Source organism: Rhinolophus sinicus, chromosome 2, assembly GCF_057876585.1.
Source record: "Rhinolophus sinicus isolate RSI-liver-muscle chromosome 2, RSI-T2T, whole genome shotgun sequence".
NCBI classification, from domain to species: Eukaryota; Metazoa; Chordata; class Mammalia; order Chiroptera; family Rhinolophidae; genus Rhinolophus; species Rhinolophus sinicus.
In genome coordinates, this window is record NC_142502.1 from 12,463,205 (window position 1) to 12,469,530 (window position 6,326).

At 35.0% G+C, this 6,326-nt stretch overlaps 1 long non-coding RNA gene across 1 annotated transcript; it reads right to left on the reverse strand.

The window, feature by feature from the left end:
* Nucleotides 1-505: 505 nt before the first annotated feature.
* LOC141571917 (uncharacterized) lies at nucleotides 506-6,075 on the reverse strand. The gene is made up of 3 exons (XR_012496961.2): nucleotides 5,986-6,075; nucleotides 2,227-2,294; nucleotides 506-612 (listed from the first exon to the last, which is right to left on the reverse strand). It is a non-coding gene; the product is annotated as an uncharacterized LOC141571917 (long non-coding RNA).
* Nucleotides 6,076-6,326: the final 251 nt, after the last annotated feature.

Sequence of the window (6,326 nt, forward strand, 5' to 3'; positions counted from 1 at the left end):
AGAGGCCATTCTCCTTCATTGAAACACTACATCAGAAGAGATGCTTTGACAATTAGAAATCGAAATTTGAGAGATTATTAATCTCATTCAAAATAAAGTTTGCCTGCTGATGTGGGAATGCATAACATTTTTTGAAAATCTTTTTTCAAGAAATAATTTTTATTTTTTGGTATTCTCTTAGACATTTTGAGGTTTATTTAATACAGCATTCCATCTATCTAACACACAAATTTGAACACACTGATTATTGACTCCACTCCTCTGAATAGTTAAGTGTGCTCTATAAATACACACATCAATTATGCTCTATTACTACCATTGCTTAAAGCCTCGTATAATTGGAATGAACTTGGTGTTTACGTGACATTAAATATATCTGTTAGAAAATATACACAGCCTCTGGAATTCCAGGATTTTCATGAGTTCAAGACCATTTTAAGAACTCTTAAACAATGTTTGCAATGTAAGCAACAGTTATTATGTTGGAATAAAATAAGTCACGACATGGACATCACAGTGATTTATTCGGTTTGATATTGAAGAAGTTTCTTGAATTATATATGTAGACCTCAGAATATAATTACTCCACACAATCATTTTTCTTCAAAAATTCTGAAAAAGAAAGAATTGGTATATGAGTGTAAAAATGTTTTGATTTACCGCATCTTTGTTTCATTCACTATCTACTCACTTGATCTACATCAGTTTTCTTTGCCCCTGTCAACAACCTGTGATAGATTGTGTTGTGGGATATCAGGAGGGCATCTTCCAAAGAACTGTTTGTCACAAATGGAACTACAATGTGAAGGGGCTCTCTGGTTAGTCACTAACAATCACCCATTTGTAATTTTTCACAAATGGTTGAACCCCAAGATTTTCTGTCGAAATAATTTATAAAGTGCTACCCAGTCGAAAGTGAAACAGAAAGGATTAAGAATGGAATCCAACAATGATTGAACAACTGAAAAACCTGAGTGATTTATCCTCTTTTATGTTTTAGTGTCCATTGTATTTCTTAATTTAATGGAGAGGGACTTCTTAAAAAACACTTTTTCAAGAAGCTACGTGGGATTACGTAACTTTTTTGAGCAATGGGACATGTTTCTCTGAAATATCCTTTTATAGTATAGAATGAGCAGATCCAGAGTGCCTGACTTTGTATCTCTGTTAGAGGTGAAGGGGTAATCAGTGGCCAGAAGCAACCAATGGTGCATGTGTCCTCCCAGACATCCTGTCCACTCTTGAGGAATCTAATGAAAACCTGAGATATTAACTCCAGGAACTGAAGAAACACCATCAATTTTCATCAGTCTGAGCTCATCCAGTTTAATCTCTTGGACCTAGTCTGAGGTTAGGCCTAGTCTGTAGTCTAGCCAACAACCTGTAAAATGATGTTTGTAAAACATTATTTTTTACAAATAATGTTTTATTGTGACACACCCACTCCCTCTTATTTTATGTATAATCTGTGGCAGCTCTCATGCTATTACAGCAGAGCTCAAAGTTGTAATGGAAATCATATAGGCAGCAAAGCCAAAAATATTTACTGCATTGCCACTAAAGAAAAATCATGCCAACCACTGATACAGTGATGACTAAGAACTTGCAAAGTTACATAAACGTTTTTTATGGGCTAATGTCAACCTTAAAGTAACTCAGGTTAGAAACATGTCTTGTATCCATGTACACATAAAAACAACTACGATAACAAATTTATCATTTAACAAACAAAAACCCTATTTGAAATTTCTCTACTCAAAACGTAATTTACAATGACTGTTATTGGAAGTATACTACCTACATTCACTTTGTAGGTAAAATAACCTAAATTGGACTTTTGCTACAGGAAGTTTGCTGTATTCAGGAATACAATTAGACCCAGAATGCCTTGGTATTTTTCACGATAACGAGTCATGCTGTAATTTGTTCGTAATTCCTATACTTCAGTGAGTTGCTAGCAGTCACTTGTGGGACTTAATCTTCAATTAACAAAAGCAGCATGGCTGGATTCTCCAAAGAAAGCCAGTGTTTCTCATTACTGGGAATCAGCCACCTCTGTGTTATATCTCAACAGATATGGCGTGGGGTTCTCTTCAGGCATAAGTATCCTTCTTAGATGAGGTCTCATTGTGAGAAGTCAAAGATATTTCTTATTAAGTGACTCTGACCTACTTAAATAACTAAATGATTGCTGTAAGAATAAAATAAGAACACAGGTATACACACCACTGGGGAGCTTTCATCAGCTTGTTCCAAAGAGCTTTTTCCTCATTTCTGAAGTGACTTCCGCATCTCTAGCAATCAGAAGAAGACATTTTGCATGTGAAGGCTCTTAGATGAGAAAGCATCTAAAGAAAATATAACATGTAACCTACGCTATTTTCTGTGCTCTGTAAAGTGCTCTGGGGGCTAAAGAATGATCTTTGAGGTTAGTTATTATTTATGAATTATTGTTTGACACTTAAGTAGCTATAATTATTCTTACACAATTATAATCTTGGGTCAAAGACAGTCATCTTGTCTGAACTCACCCAACCAGGATTGTGCTTAGTACTCACCATCTAAACAAAAATAATTGGAATAAAAAGAGAGATCACCCCACTTCCTGTTATTGTTCTCCAATATCTATCACCACAGAGAGACACAGGTTTTACAGGATTTGAGCAGTCAAAATAACTCAAGGCTGAATTTAGTAAAATAAGTTTTGACTATTCACATAAAGGGAGTTCCATGTGATACCTAGTTGCTAACTGATGGGCTTCATGTGTTTTAAATGTCAGCACTTTGGCTAAAAACCTGTTTACAGATTAAGACTAGATACCTCTACACTCAGCATTTTGAACCCTAGAGGCACAATGGAATAAGCTGGGGAGCCCTAGCAAATACGGACGTCTAGAACCATACCTCTGGAGGCACTAAACACCTGGCCATGAGATTGGGGTAAGGCCAGACATCAGTATTTTAACAATTCTCCAGTGGAGTCTAATGGCAACCAGGTTGAGAATCGCCACTTCACAGAGTGTAGATGGACAGTGAGGCGGAGAGATAGATAAGTGTCCATTACGTAGCTTCTATTTTGAATGTCATTTATAATTTCTCATTTACCAAGTTTTCTGTTTCTTTACCTAACACCAAGGAGATCCTCCAAGTATATTATCAGAGCTTGTTCGTTATCAAGATGGGTCAATTTTTCAGTGAACCATGTAGCCGAGGGATTTCTGTTTGTACCCTTGTCCTGTGAGATATTATTGCTATGAAATATGAGGAAATAGAAATCAGAGAGGTTTAACAAGAAATGGTATATATAACAAAGTTCCAAATATTTTGTTGTCAGATAAAAAAGAATCTCAATACCCAACTCATTTTCTTTCACAGGTGTAAAAGGAAAATACACCTAAACCTAAACATAGGGGTGTTCGGAATAATCCAACACATTTTGGCATTTTCTGGGAGTGTCTTAAGATACATTCTGTAGTAAATGAGAAAACAACTTATAAAATAATACAAACGGGGATATGTTTGAAGTTGTGTTCTGCCATTAGGAGGAAATTACTTTAAAAATAAGTGCTTTGAAAAAAGCTATTTGACGTAAATAGTACCTAGTAAATTTTCAGGTATGTTCAAGTTAAAGAAATAATCTTCCAATACTTGGTTTGAGCAAGAGTTAAAAAACAAGTACTATGGTTAACGCTAAAATTTGCTTCAGTTTGTACTATGTCTGATTCTTACTGCCTGTGGTTCAATTTCATTGCAAAATCACAAATAATTGCTATTTACAAAAATAATTTGTCTGAACCAGTGTGTATGATATTACTAGAAAGCCTTATTTTATAATGCATGGGACTGGTATACTTTAATGAAGAATATACGTTATTTTTTAACTAAATTGAATATTATCAAGAGTTATCAATTTGGAACAAAGGAACTAAATTGTGAACAGCAAAAGTATAATTTGCAGATTAGATAATCATATCATTTTTGGTAAAAATAATAAATTCTCTTTACCTATCTGGTTGTCTAAGAGAGGACTCAACGTGTCTTTTGGCAGGAAGTTGACGCAAGGGTCTTTCATAGTTGCTGGTTAAAATTTCTCCAGCATCTCTGGCATTATTAAAACAAGGCAGAAAGAATAATTTTTTTAAAATGTTTTTTTAAATATTATTTTGGCTCAGTGAACAAGAAAGAAACGAACTAATCAGCTTATTATGACAGTTTCTTGTGCTCACTTAAGTCCAGAAGGATTTCTTAATAACCTAATTAAAGATATTTTCTTGTGATCTATATCAAAACCTTTTTTATATTTCCAGCCCAAAATGTTGAAAAATTAAAGAAATTAGCTCTTTTAGAGTTATAGCACAACATACATGCTCACTGATGGAAGCTTTCAAACTAAATCTCCTCTAAGACATATTGGTGGGAGAAATATATTTAAACTAGGTCCTATTTTTGATTGATATATTGATTGAATGATTCCTAATGGTTTGTTCATGTACCAGAAGGATATATAAGAAAAAACTATCTTGATTTTAGCACAAACACTCTTATGCCTTCTACTTTTTCTTCTCCAAAACTATTTGGGAACAAAATCTCTTAAATTGGAGAGAATCTGAGGGCCTATCCACCAACTTTTCGGTCCTAAGGAGGAAGCTTTTATTTTCTGTCTTCAGTATAGAGCTTCTCGGTCTCTAATTTAATGGGGTTTTTGGCAAGTGGTTCTGTGAATATGTAGCTTTTATTAATAGGCATACTTTCTTTACCAAGAGATAAACTCTTGCCTTAGAACTTCCTCTATCATGGAATCCTAAATACTGAGGTTTTACTAGAATCGGTACAATCTTGATGTTGACAATTTGTGCAACAGAAAGTAAGTGAGTGATGGGCTCATCCTGGCTTGTTGCTACCTCTGCGCATGAACATCATGGACAGCTGCAAGAGCTGCAGTAAGTCAGGCTGGAGGAAGCCATGACACGTGGAAACCTGCAGTGCTATGCTGTAGGAATAGCTCCATGGAGACGCAAAATTTAAAATTTATACTTCAGAGATACGTTCTCTAAAATGAAACTCAATCAAAAAGAACTCCCCTGTCATTTTTAGGAAATGCGCTGGGCAAGATGTCAGTGGCTGGTGTTAGTAAAGCTGGATCAAGTTCATTTGCTTCTTCGGATGGTATTCTGTCACCCAACATGTTAGGAAAAAGTCAATAGAAGTAGAACACGTTCCTTACTCAGAAGACATCACTTCTGATCTTACAGTTGTTTGAAAAATGCACATTCAAACTCTTGGGAAGTGTCACGCATTTACAAAATATGGATAGCGTAATTGACCATGGCTCCTATGGTTTATGACAGTATTAATAGTAAAATTTGTGTTTATCTCATAATATAGATGCCATACAACTTTCACAAGCTCTATGTCCTAAGCATAAGAGCTACTCAGTTCAATCCTATCTGAGCATTAAGCAAAGTATGCGTCCTTTGTAATGTCTTCACTTTGCAAAGTTAAGTTCCACAGAAGAAAGATTTTATACAATACAGAAACTTGGAAGCACTTTTAATATTCAATATGAAAACTGGAAGCAATTTGTTTATTTGATAATGTTTAACAAATAGCATTTCTTGATAGCTGGCTAATAACTGCTTTCCTTTAAGTTTCTAAAAGTTAGTTCAAAATTCACCTTGGTGTGATATATTTCTTTGTATTGATCAAGTCCAAAGAATCTTTCTATCTCTCAATAGTTACTCAAATTCAATGAATTTTGTGGGGCCTTCAGGTTTCTAATCTTATGTATTAATATAAGTTTAGTAAGAGATATACAAAAGAACAGTCATTTTGACATGGTGGGGAAAAGTTTGCAAAACATATCGACCAAATATTTAAATAAATAATATGAAAATTTTAAAAATGAGTTGTTCTATATAACGGAAAGGAAATTCTCATTTAGATAAAGATGGACTCTTCAACTGTCTGAATTGGAAGAGAACTTACTTCAGAACAGGAGCTTCGGAAAGAGGCCAAGCCAGCGTTTGTGAGAAGAGCACGCTGAAAAGTGTCAGGCGCACAAGGAGCTGGGGCTTCCTTCGGGTTTCCATCTCTGCACCGCAAAAGGGAGAGAGTCACATCAGATATTCCAACCACAATGTCTCCAGACAGGTAATTCTTTTTTTTTTTTTTTCATTTATTGAGGTATCTGTTAATTAAAGTATATAAGTTTCAGGTATCCAAATCTCTGATACATCATGTTTGTATTGCATTGTGTGCTCACAACCTAAAATCTAGTCTCAGTCTGTTATCATATATGTGACACCCTTGCTCCTCTCCATCCTCCC